The following is a 10,238-nucleotide window of genomic DNA, read 5'->3' as shown; positions in this document are numbered from 1 at the left end:
GTAACTTGTACAGCAGCAACATGAGCAGCAGCAACATGTACAGCAGCAACATGAACAGCAGCAACATGTGCAGCAGCAACATGAACAGAAGCAACAACATCTCAAGAGATCTAGCCTAAATCTTAATATTATTGCGGATTTGAATTCTTTAAAATAATTATGTAATTCCTAAATATTTTCAAAATCAAATGTACCATATTTTTCAAACAAACACATACCTCTGGATACAATGTATTCGATATTTTATGGTGTTTTCTTTTTTCATAAAATTGTGAAGTATCTTTCTAAAAAATAGTATTGGTTGGGATAATTTTCTTCTCATTTTTAGACGGATTTGAGCCATTTAACGACTTGAGCATGTTGCTAGATATTAGCCACATTTGGCCATATATCTGGTACAATGTTGAGATACTTTCCGAATGGAACTAACGAGAAAAATGGGGCGCAGCTGGAACGTTAAAAACTGAAACTTAGCTCGGGCTCGGTTCGGGTTGTTGCGTGGGTGCCGAGCGACCTAGGCCAACGCGTTCAAGCCACATGGGCCTTCGAACATGTTGTGTTTACGTTTTTCAAGCCCAGTCCGCTTTGAGCGGTTTAAGCCGGTTTGAGCATGTTGCTGGCCAAGCTTGGCAATATGTTGAGATACTTTTGTTGCAGCAAGACCATAGGATGAGGTACCATTAGCCACTTTTATTAAAATAGGAATCGAAATTTTTTTCCTAGAACCTATTTAAGAATATAAAACTGGTTGAATTAAAATAAACCTAATGGATTTATTTATTTTAAATTAACCTTGTTAAAAATATCTTTATTTGGTCTTTATGGAGAATTCTGTTACTGATTTTCGATGCCATATGCCGCCCCCTGCTTCTCCCTCTTGTTCCAGCCTGTTGTGATTATGTCGCATCCAACGCTTGGCTGGCTTCAAGTCCAACCTTCTTTCGAGTGGGTAATACGAAAATGTTCTCCCGTCTTGGCTCATTCTGGTCTACAATTAGTTTTCACGCTCAAGTGATTTCTGTGCCACTTCCACCCCCCACACAAGCCGGGGTAGGTCATACACACCCTGTTGTTAAGGAGACAACGTTTAATTAACCGTTTTGGGACCCGCACGCATTTCGATGGTCGTAAAACCGTTAAAGTAACTGAAAGTAACCGGGATTTTTATGATCTCGTTGGCTGTTTTTCTATCGTAGAACTAATTTTCAGTCCGGTGAATAGCCTGTTAACCCATTTCCCGGAGGAGATAGGCCAAGCAACTGACATGGTGTGCCACCGTGCGCCACCGTGTGTCGCTATCTGGCCTTCCACATGAGCGGAGGCAGTCAGGTGTCTATTAACTGCCAAGATTTTCAAAGGAGTCCCAAAAAAAAAACCAACGCCAGCATCTTAGGTGTCAAGCTAACCCAACAAATTTTCCATTAAAATCAAATGGAATTTCATATATCCCGAAGGGCGAGAGCGGCTGAAAACAAGCGATTTGGGCGGATCGCTCGATGGGTGGCTGGGGGCGATGGTGGCAACAGCTGCAACGACATTCGCCGGCGTACTTAATGACTAATGGACTCTTAATGATCTAACAAGACACTGGCGCACACACTGCCATTGACACCTTGAGCTGCATCTTCCGAGCAATGAAGCAAAAGGATGTCGCCCCGGCTGCTGTTTCCACAGCACTTGTTGTTGTTGCCCGGATGCACGATGTCGCCTCACAACAAAGTTCAAAACTTAATAATGCAACATTAGTTGCACGATGACAACGCTCACAGGCACTGCCAAAAATGCTTTAAGATTATTTTTATTCTTAAAAAAATAAAAATAAAAATTTGTAGAACCCGTAGAATAGCCTAATAATATATTTAATTTATAATCAAGCTTATACTTTAATAAAAAATATATTACGAACCGTTCTTTCGTCCTGTGTAGTTTGTTTTGGTGGCCTCGGTATTCAAGCACGTGAAACGTGCCACTTGCAACAGTCGCGAAACGTTGCAAGTGCCACGGGCAGCACGTTGCAAACATCCCGTCTACGGGGGTGGGTAGCGTGCAAGGACCAAGGATGGGGCTAACGGGGTGGTTGCCCTATATGCAAAAGGAACCAGCCGGGAAAAGAAAAAGAGCAAGAAAAAACTCAACCAAATTGCTAAAATTAAATTAGTAAATTTTGTTACAAACTTGCTGGCAGGAGGATGACACTATGAAGGGTTGGTGGGTGGGTTGCTTTTGGCCAGCTTCAGGGGTTCTTGGCCTAGGTCAACGTAGTTTTCTTGGCTTCTTGTTGCAATTTTCCATCGATGTTGCTGTTTGTGCTGCAGCTTCTGATGTTGCTACTGCCACTTCGGCTGCTGCTGGTGCTGCTGCTTCTGTTGCATTTTGTGTCGTTCATGCGCTTCATTTATCACACAGCTGTCAAGTTTCCACAGAGCCAGAACCGTGACTCCTCGAAGGTGAATGGGGCGCAAAACGGCGGCTCCAAAAACTTTACGACCAAAGATTGGCTGAAATTAACCTTCGACAAGCCCCAAGAAGCCAAATCGAGAGGAAGTGGATGGCGAAGAGTAACCAAAACAGTTTTACACGCCGCCGAACAAAGCAAACAGCTCCAACATACTGCTGTTCTCTTGATCTGACGATGTTTTTTTCATTTTATCACCAAAACAAAAAGAAAATTTTAGATCAATGAAGAAACTTTCTTTGACGTGTCGCTCTCTGAGTTATGATGGTGAAAGGTGACTTATTATTACAGGGGTTTCTTTAATAAAAGCAACAATACAGTTCGAATCACGTCAGGTTCTAAACTGAGTATATTGCATGTTGCTACTGATTTTAATTTATATCTAGTAAACGGCTTTTTTAATGGTTAAAATAAATATGCCATTTTGTTATGAATAAGATATATAATCTTAGAAAAAAAAGGTGTTACCATTTACTTTCGCGTTTATGTGTTATGAGCACTTAAACATCAAATTTTCAACATGTACTCAATTTTGCTCCCTACTGTATGTCAAGTAATCAGCGAGCAGCGAAACTCGGCATCCGAATCTCTGTCTGCCCCAAAAGCGGTATCTGAATCTGATTCAGAACCAGATACAGAATCTGCCGCAGACGGCAGACGGCGCTGGGGCAAAGTTTACCTTGGCGGCACATGCCAAGCATAAAATTGAATATGTACCTAAGACTCGGCGAAATGAATCTCCAAATGGCAGCCAAGAAGGTAACTTTATGCTAGACAAGGCTCGCCAGTGTAAACAGCCCGCCGAGCCATCAGGGGTGGATCGCGGGGCGAGGGTCGGTGGGCGTGGGGCGGCGGTAGGCGGTCGACGGTCGACGGTCGGTGGATGTCGGGAAGGGGGTGCGGCTGTCGCCAGAAATTTACGCCTGAGCGGTTTTCGCCTTTGCGCGCCGCTGCCTACGTCACCAGTAAAATAGGGAGGTACACACAGAAAAATAATATTTCTTTACATGATTAGTCAACAATACCTACTTTTTTGATTCTCCTGTCATTTTTTGAATATTCAGAGTTGACATTCTTGTTTCTATAATTTGTGGCAACCCTGAAATATGGTATAAAAGGCAAAGTCCAGTCCAAGAAGTTCAGTCTAGCTCCAGCACCCCAAGGAGCTGATTCTTCATTTTATTTATTTTAATTATTATTATTTTTTATATTTTATTTTCTTATATAAACATTTAGGATTTAAATTAGATGGACTATTGATTGTTTGCTCCTTTGTTTGGTCCTTTGGTTACTCATTTGCTTTTATTATTTTATTTTATTTTTATTTATTTCTGTGACACAACTTAAATATAACTTGTATGGATGCCTCTACTTTTAAGTCGCCTTCGAGCGTGCTACAATAGTTTCTTATTCTATCTTTTACATATATATCTTTTTATACTTTTTTTTAATTTTTCTTTGTTTTTTTTTTTATTTCAACCATTCCAATTTAGTCTTTCAAATTTCAAAAACTGTTTCTATTTTCAAAACGAAACAGACAACAGCAAAAAATGTCCACGAATAATTTCACCTGCTCCATAACCTTTAAGCTCTCCTGAACCAAAGTCCAGAACAAACATAGGTTCCATCACCCACAGTTTCCGCGGTACACCTAAGAGAAGAAATTGATCAAAATTTACCATATATAGAATTATGTAGCCCATGTAATTGCGTTGACCATCATTGTTTCTAGTACATATCATTTTTTAAATGTGTTATTAAAAGGAAACGTGTCAGAGGCTTGCCGAAGCCTCTACATTTAAGTCGTCTTTGTTTTACATATATATCTTTTTATTCATTATCTTATTTTTCCATAAATTTTTATTTTAACCCCTTCAATGTTTATTTATATTCATTTAACGCCTCTGAAAATTCTCAAAAATACAAACTAACACAACCATTTTTCTCAGTGCTCTAAGAGAAGGGAGGTATAGGGGTGGCTTGGAGGCGGTAGTGAGCGTTGTTGGCCAGAATTTTTGACTCGCCGGTTCGCTCGACTGAACGTCCAACCGTCGAACGTTTTTCGTTAGCGTTTTTCGTTTTTGACTCTTCGGTTTTTGGTATTCGCTTTACACAGTTCCTCAGTTTCCATTTCCCATTTCCCCCAGTGCATAAGGCGCACGGCTACCGCAAACCAAAACTGTGGATAGCCAGAGGGAAGGGATCAGAGGCGGAAGCGGGCATGGGAAGGTTTTTTTTGTGTTTAAGTGATAGAAACCGATGAAAACCGAAATTTACTAACGAAAATAAAAAACTGAAAATGATTGTGAGAACGAGAAACGCGAGACAAGTAGCCTGGTGGCATTTCCCTTTTTATTATGCGGCAAAATGAACCAACCAGCCCGCAACTCGAAGGGTCGTGACTGTTTAACCCGCCCCGTGTTGCATCCCGCCTTTTGTGGAGAGATGCAGCCTGTTAAGTGCTTTCCACCTGAAGGGCAGACAAGCCCCCTTGCACCCACACACACATGCACCCATAGCCAGAGGAAAACACGTGCCACACAACAGGAAGCGCCAACATTTTTGCTCATTTGTTGCCCTTTCTCATTTAACTAAGTGCGATGAAGTCGTTCGTTGGCCCCGCGAGGCTGCGGGTGGGGGGTTTCGGCCTGTCTGAGATTAGGCTGATGCTAAATCCACTTTACCCCACTCACACACACACACACACGTGGGAGGGAGCTAACTCAAAAGGACTGAAAAAACGTGAAAAAGTGTTGCATACTGAGCGGCGCTCAGTGAAATTAATTCATCCCCAAATTGTTTTGGACTGTCACAGCGGCAGAAGTCGTTGCACTCCGCCTCGACACTTGTGTTGGTGCACCCCGGCGCCCCCCTTTCCACCACTCCCCCCACCCACTACTTTGCATCCCGCACAAGTGTCCACATGTGGCGAAAAGTATTTGAAACTTTTTCTCATTCTGCGGGGTGCACAATTTAAATGGCAGTCGACGCTTGACGGCTGGCCTGCCGCTCAGGTGCGCTCACAAGTGGTCGCATGGGGCACACACAGTGACAGAGAGGCATGAGGTCGGGGAGGGGGAAGAGTGAGGAGGTGACTGCTGTTTTGCGCCTCTGTGCCTTAACTCAACACTTTAACAGGACAACAGCCAAAAGCGCCAAATTAGAGACTTTGAAATTATAACCAGTCTGCTCTGATTTCTCCGCTTCAATTAAATTTTATTAAAAAGGGTGTCGCTTCAATCAATTAAGATTTAATGTCTATATTTTACATAAAATATTCAAAAAAGAATTATGATAGCCTTAGGAGTACTTCATAATTAATTGTCGTGAAAAGTACTTCGAATAATTAATTCAGTAAGCCTATATAAATATGATTTCATAATCCATTTTAAACTGTAAGAGCGCTATAGATATTAAAACTTTATTATTTTCCGCCATTACAGCAGTAAAAATGGCAGTTTCATATGACTTTAATTAAAATAAAATTTGTTTCTGCCTAAGTGCTTCGATTAATGAAGATAGGCTTTGTGAATGACGGAAAATAGTGCGTATTCCGGGTGTATTGTTATCAGCTTAGTTTGCTGAAAGAAATTATTTATTTATGATCTCCCATCAGTTGCCAGGACCTGGCCAGTATTTTTATACCGACCCTGTGTCAATGTTTTGCGAATCCAAATGCGGGTCACTGGCTGCACAAATGAAGCATGTAATTCGAATTGAAGCTCTCGAAATGGTTTGGCTTTAAGTTTGGATCTCTTTAAAAGTATTCTGGTGTCCTTTCTCCGAAAACCGACAACAAAGGCAACAATTAAGGCGCCAGTCTTCGACTTGGTTTTATTTGAATTCCAGGATTTGGCACTAAGCTTTATTAGACAACTGCAAAATCTTGTCTTGGCCCGTTTGGCTGGCTAGTAGTAGTTGCTGTGGAATCCTTTCCTTAGATCTCAGCCCCGCCCCACCCACTTTTCACACTTTTCACACTGTTCACTGATTTGCTGTTAAGCCTTGCGTTGTGCACTTCTTGGCGCTGTGTGCTGGCTACTTATGGGTTTCTGTTGACTTTTAGTTTTCTGGTTTCTGGCTGCCTTCTGCCGTCTGCGGTTGGCGATGAAAAAACGCAAACTCCTCTGGCAAACTCTCCATTAAGTTGCCAGCGTAAGCAAATTTATCACAAACTTGGCTGGGATTTAATTTTCGGGCTTTGGGCAACACTTCATGTGCCTTTAAGACCCCTCCCTCCCGCTGCATCGATTTAATTTCATCATTCGACAAAGAACAGGAACGGGGATAATACTTGTCGGGGGTTGGGTGTAGAATGTTGGGGCATGGACCAGTGGCTGATGGCTTCCTGGACCTCACAACAACAATAAAGGAAGTTGCCCACAGAAGTTGTTGACAGCTCACGTTCGATGGACGATGTTGATGACGTTCACGTTGCCCCAAAAATCCTGATGCTGCTCCATACTTGTCCTGCAGGATTCGTTTGCGTAATATTTTGCTGCACGCGCTGACCAGCCGACCAAAAAAATGAGAAAAAATAAGCCGAGAATAAAGCAAGCCAAATTAATCACACACATATTACTTACTGGCTACACTCAAAATAAAACTCCTAAGCCTTGCAAAAATTAAAGAAATATGAATAAGATTTCATAACTTTTTTGAAAAACACATTTCTGCAGAAGAGGAAAACATTCCTAAATGATTTTTGAAGTGAACTTTTCAGTTCTTTAGTGTCGGATTATGTGTGTTTTATTCCTTTATGTATTCTTTTGTATTTTTGTCGTTTTTTTGTGTGGGTAAGTCCTTTTGTCTGGGGCATGTTTCTTCATTTGACACTTGCCCGTTTCCGTTTTCAGTTCATGTTTTTGGAATTATTTCATTTCATTTTTTGAAGTCACTCAGAAGATTCCCCCACATGTCCCTGCGCTCGGCCCTCTTCCGTATCCTGCCCAGTCACTTTATCATTGTTCTTGTTTGTTTATTTATTAAATTGACACATGCTGACAGCAGCCAGATAACAGCAAATGGAATGGAGTGCCAGCAACAGCAGCAGCAGCAAGGGCAGAACCAACAGCATCATGAGGCAACTGCAAAGGAATCGGACATTGTGGCAGCTTCTACTGGCTCGAGTCGGGCATAAATCACTTGGAAGTAAATGCTGTTGGCCCACATAATGAACTTGGCCCACTCGATGCCGGCCCTCCACCATCCGCCCCCTAACGAGCCAAGTTGCAAGTGCAATTGCAACGAGGAATTTTAATTTCTCGCAAAATTAACTTCTGCTCAAATTATTACGTTGTGCAATGCAAATGCCAACAACTGGGGCACATCGCGCTGCTTGCCCATTTCCTTCCATCCGCCTTTTGCTTGGACGAAAATTCACTTAAGGCCCCAAGGACCAAGGGAAGTTTTAGCTGCCACTAACACAGAAGGAATCGCTAAGCCAAGCCAGCCATAAAACAATAATTGCAACATCAGTTTGGGGCGAGCCAAGGGGTTAGTCCTGCTCACTATTCCCCCCCTCATTCGGCTCCTTTTTTCGCCGTTTTGTCTGATTAATACAAATGAGCGGCGATTTGTCATGTCACTGCGTTTAAATTTATCATTTTCCACGACAGGCGCGAGTTTTCCCGACAACTGTTGTTGTTTCTCGTGCGATTGTTGCTATAGCCTTTGTTTTCCTCCCTTTTTTTATTCGCCGCTGTTGTTTCCTACATGCCATTGCCTTTTCGTATCGCTGCTTTATTTTCATGTGTTTTTGTTGCTGTCGGGTGCCTGGCTTCCACAGCATTCCCTTGTTTGTTTTTCCTGCTTCCGGCAGGCGCTTCCTTCCTTGCCCTGACTTCCCTCGCCGCTGAATGCCTTTTCCCCTCCAATCCCTGCGACCTTCGCCCACAATGGACGGAACGGCGCCAAGATCGCCAGTATTGCACTTTTTGGCATTCGACTCGTTCTCGTCCCCTCTCTTTCCTTGCATCACACTGCCTCTCTTTCTATAAGACTTATTTTTTGTAAAAGAGTTTCATACACCCTTTCGTGGGTTACTCAACCTAATCTCGAAGGTTGTCCAAATGATGTTATTTAAACCTTTCTGATTAATTCTTCCAAGTTTAATGAAAAACACCATCGGAGATGAAATCATGCAACTCTTTCGAAGATAACAAGTAATTGAACCAAGGAAGTGTATTAAAAATTCCCTCCGCTCACTTAAAGTGACTTAGTTCCCTTACTCCTTCATTCATTGTTGCTACCAGAGCGCCGCGTCGCTTCTGTTGCTGCTGAGTGAATTTTATGTGGCATATGCCGAGGCGCAACATTTTTGTTAATGGCTTGTAAAATTTTTTCGCATACACAAATCCTTTCTGGCTCTTTCCTTTGCCCAGTAACTTTTTGCCGGAAGCTCTGTCCGAAGTCCGTTGTCCCAGCCCGGACCCCCGCTTTCTGCTTGCCTGGGCGTTGACATGACACTGCACATAACAGGCCACCGCCCGATCGCCCAACCACCCAAAGCCACCCACGGACTGGGGCCAGAGCCAGTCCAAATCCAAATCCCACCCCCGGGGCATCCGTAATTGTTTGTTAGTTTTTGCTGGTTTCGTGCAGCTGTTGCGGCATTTGCCAAAAGCATAATTCGATTAGCTTTTATCGCAGCGTGTTCAACTGCAATCATTGCGGAAAAATGCCAATTAGAAAAGTTACAGCTCCTAGCTGAATTTGTCCTATTTTTCGCTGTGTCAGTGCGTCCCGTGTGCCTGTCAGTTTCTCGTGTTTCCAGATCCGCCACTCTGATATTCCATTTCCATGTTTCAACTTAAAGTAATGAACAAGTCAATGAAACTTTGGCCATACAATTTTCAGGCCAGACCTACCCCAACATAATCAAAATTTGCTCTCCAACTTCATTTTTTGTTCCAGCTTGTATCATGTTCTTCCCAATTTTTGTTTGTGAAATGCTTACAAATTCATCCTAAAAATGAGATATAATATTTGTTGGAATTTTACCTGTGGGTAGGATACAAATTAGCTATTCCGAAATTTCTAAAATGAGAGATATTTTTGGCCTTACGACTACACAGCGTCCCTTTGCTTAGAAGCCTGCACATAATGTCTATAAAAATAATACACAAAAATATTTAGTGAACTGAAGTAGCAATGCTAAAATACAAAACACATGCACACACTTTCTGGGAAATTTCGAGCATAATAAATTTCAGGTTGTGAGCGGCAGAAGCAACTATGAAAATTGACAGCAGAAAAGCAGCAAGAGATGAGAGAATGGGGAAAGGTAACTAAAACTATCCGACACAGCACCTGGAATAACATGAACACAGCAACCCCTCACCTGGCTTATCCTACGCCATTTCACCTTTCCCATCTCATCTGACTCAAACTTTGCCGAGTTTCGTTTTCACTTTAATCAAAAACTTTTTGCTACGCCACCAAAATTTGCATTCATTTTCTTTTTACGCTAAATAAATTATTATCTAAGCAGGAAGAACTGCACTGTGTGTGAGCTGCTGTTGTTTTTTGGATAGTATTTAGCTCGGAAGAAAGTTAAGCAAAATGTTGATGCTTGTGTAAGTTGATAAGTCAGGCAAAAGGCTCAAACTACCTTGAAAAAATATACAAAATAATATACAATTTTAAACCTATATTTAGAAAATAAATAAGAAAAGGAAAATACGCTTCTTCTATGGATTAATGCCAGATTTTTCTACTGTAATCCGGTGCCACACAAAGCAGTTAGAAACTTTTACTCCGCTAATTGATTGAAACATGGTTA

At 42.0% G+C, this 10,238-nt stretch overlaps 1 long non-coding RNA gene across 2 annotated transcripts; it reads right to left on the bottom strand.

Moving 5' to 3' along the window:
• Window positions 1-8,538: 8,538 nt before the first annotated feature.
• Window positions 8,539-9,703, bottom strand: LOC26515204. Of its 2 annotated transcripts, XR_006507903.1 has the most exons (4): window positions 9,637-9,694; window positions 9,522-9,563; window positions 9,325-9,457; window positions 8,539-9,265 (listed from the first exon to the last, which is right to left on the bottom strand). It is a non-coding gene; the product is annotated as an uncharacterized LOC26515204 (long non-coding RNA). The 2 variants fall into 2 exon arrangements; XR_004309793.2 differs by having other exon boundaries at window positions 9,522-9,703.
• Window positions 9,704-10,238: the final 535 nt, after the last annotated feature.

The sequence above is a fragment of the Drosophila ananassae genome, chromosome 2L, assembly GCF_017639315.1.
Source record: "Drosophila ananassae strain 14024-0371.13 chromosome 2L, ASM1763931v2, whole genome shotgun sequence".
Lineage (NCBI taxonomy): Eukaryota > Metazoa > Arthropoda > Insecta > Diptera > Drosophilidae > Drosophila > Drosophila ananassae.
This window is presented reverse-complemented; position numbering and strand designations above follow the sequence as displayed.